Source organism: Spea bombifrons, chromosome 2 (genome assembly GCF_027358695.1).
Source record: "Spea bombifrons isolate aSpeBom1 chromosome 2, aSpeBom1.2.pri, whole genome shotgun sequence".
NCBI lineage: Eukaryota > Metazoa > Chordata > Amphibia > Anura > Pelobatidae > Spea > Spea bombifrons.
In genome coordinates this window covers 7262845-7266170 of record NC_071088.1, presented here as the reverse complement: position 1 = coordinate 7266170, position 3326 = coordinate 7262845, and positions in this window count along the sequence as shown.

Sequence of the window (3326 nt, the reverse complement as noted above, 5' to 3'; positions counted from 1 at the left end):
GCTCAATGGTTTTTTTTTGTTTTTTTAAAACGTAAACTATTCCTGTTACTCATTTAGTGGGGTCCGCTGCCCCTCTCTTTATAATAATCCATAAGTGAAAGTGTGTATCGGCAACACAAAAAAAAGGATCGCACATTCATATTACATTATCTGTATTACTGCATCTTTGGGCAAAATCTTTATTTTTTATTTCCTGTTTTTGGTGATAAATGTATATTTTAATTTGCCATATGAAGGGTATTTAACGTTAGCTACTTGCCTTTTCACAGTTACACTGACAATATAACGTATATATATATATATTTGACACGTGCCACTGGGCCAAAAACCAGACAAATTTTTCGGTTCGTTTTTGGTCCATTTGTTTTAAGGCAACGGTTTTCGGACCCTGCCCGTTCGGTTCGGCGGAAAATTCGGGAGCATTTTTAATTCAGGAACAAAATTCGTTGCTCCGTGCCCACATTCACTCACACTCTTCAGCTCGACCGCTTCCGCATTTTCTCCCTTCTCTTCTCTCTGTTGAGCTGAGGGCAATATGGCGGCAATATGACGCGGCGCCGCCATTTTGGCAGAAGTTGCCCGTTTAGGTCTGCGGAGATGTGGGCGAAGAAATAAGGATTGAAGATAGAAGGGAGAAGATAGAAGAAGATGCAGATGCGGAATTGGTCGGCAGAGAAGGTAGGGAAACATTTAGAGAGTGTGAGAGGGAATGAGAGTGTGAGTGAATGTGGACTCATGCATTTCGGATGTAAATTCTGAGCTTTTTGCTTAGTTTTCGTCCGATTCGTGGGGATCTGGCCTCATTTTCGGGGCTTCACACGAATGGCAGAATTTACCCAAATTCGGTAAATTTGCAATTTGGATGAATCCGCGCAATAATATAAATATGCACTCTCTAATAAGAGAGAGTGGTGACAGAGACAGCACATTGCCAGGGACTGTATTAAGTATTAAGTATTATTTTTGCTCCCAGTTAAGTTTAGTGTGAGAATGATTTTGACAACTTCACTGACATTTAGAAAATCTTTCCTGCTCATCCGCCTGGTGAGTTTGGTAGGGCATAAAATAATGTCTCATATATGTATTTACATCATTACCCTAATAATAATATACTCCGTGAAGGCAGCAGTGGGTGTCTGTGAACTGTAGATGAGTCCTCTGGTCAGAGCCTCGGCTATCATCAGTTCGATGAATATGTGTATCTTCGGGTGTATTCCCTGATTCTAAAGTTTGAAGGAGAGTTTTAGCTAATTATTATTATTTATTGTTTTATATAGCGCCATCAAATTCCATAGCGCTGTACAATGGGTGGGCAGGACATAACAAGTAGTATGTAACATAACAAATTGACTTACAGAGACAACAGGTGAGGAGGGCCCGGCTCAAACGAGCTTACAACTAATCTTTCCGCATTATTTACATTACGTACATTACATTTATTTATATAGCGCCTGCAGATTCTGTAGCGCAGTGGGATCATTTAAAGTCGCATACAATAACAAGCTGGTACAAAAAGGAGAAGATGGGCGTTATGAGACGACATCTGCGTGTAAGGACCCTGCATAAAGCTAATCTGGATCGATTATTTGGAATCCATCTGGAGAAAAGAACTGAGGTTCCAAAAACCTATGTAACTTCATGCTGGCCCAATAAAAAGTATCCGCTTAGCTAAAGACTCCATTTTTGGCTATTTTATTATTTTATTATTTTTATGAAAACAGACGGCGTTCTCTGCTAAATAATGTGTTTATCATGACTTTAGAACATCTACATATTTAAAGCAAGTCCCGTATCTAAGATCTATATGTGTTTCGCTAAAATAGCTTGCTAATGTATAGCTGGTTACATTACTTTATATACCTCCCTGTTCCCATTACCGGCCGCCACGGTGAAAATTAGACACCTGAGAGCCGTCTAGAAGGAGATCGGGGGGAAATTGCCACTTTTAGGTGAATAAGGCTAGGAAAGGTGAGGCGGAGGTAGCTGGGAGAAAGGTATTTTTGAAGGACTGTAGACAGGCGTGTAGGCAAGGACCAGGCGTTCCAAAGGACAGGGACAGGTCTTGTAGGCTTGTATGAGACGTAGAAATCAGAACAGTGGACAGGCAGAGATCATCAGACGAGCGGCGGGACCGGCTAGGAGTGTATTTGGCGGCAAGTGAGAAGATGTAGGTAGAGGAACCGCTGTGGAGAGCTTTGTAGGTGGGAGTCGGGCTTTTCAATTGAATCCTGAAGTGCAAGAAGAGATTAGATAGATGTCCGAGAGCAAAATATTCCGACAACACTGAAAAATCACAAAGAAAACACCGATAACCATTGACGTAAACCGTTTTTAAAGATACATTGTAGCACTACTGCCTTTTTCTAAACTAAAGGATGCACTCTTCAGAATCGCTGACAGGCGTGATTGCTCCGACGTGCAGACATCCATCCGTATGGTAATATAAATGATTTTGGAACATTTCAGGAATGCAGATTTCTTTTCAGACGCTGTCTTTTCATTTATATCCCGAATAAATCACACTCATTCTTAACTCTAGATCCAGCTGCAAAGGAACCATTAAGATCCTTCCGATCACACTTAAAGGTTATTAATAATAACATCTAATAGATTGTAAGCTTGTGGGAGCCGGGCCCTCTTCTCCTTCTGCACCGGTATTCTTTATCATGCGTTAGTTCTTGTAATAGCACTGCGGAATCAGCTAGAATTCTATAAAAATCTGTACTGTGATATGATTATTATCTGTTTCCTTAATTCTATACTTTTCTTTTAGGATTTTTTTTATATTTTTTATTTTTTTGTGTGAAATCTGTTCATATAAACCTTCCAATTCATGAAGAAGAAGAAAAAAAAAAGCCTAATCGGTCTGTTAGAGGGTTCGTCCTTCCGGATAAATGCAATTAACAAGACAAGGACACGACAAATGGTAAAATTGGATAAAGACCGTAGACCACAAATGGTGAGAGTTACAAAAACAGAACAAGCGTTTTCTTGTGGGGGGGGCACACCAACACAAGTGCCGTAAAATGAACAAATGTTTTATGTCCAAAGTGTGCTATTGTATGGTACGTTTCCAGAGAAATTAAGCTTTGGATTGAAAATTGAAAAAAAAAAAAAAAGAAAACTGAAAAACAGAAGGACCGTAGAATGCGTGAAAGTGTTTGGCTACGGAATGTGGCAAATAGCGATTGTTAAAATTACAGATGCGCATGAATATGAAATCTTAAAAAAATAAATAAATCCAGAAAGGGTCCTTGATATAAATTCGTAATATTTTGCAGAGAACGGTTAACAAAACCTACACTAAAGCTTCATAGCCGTTTCAT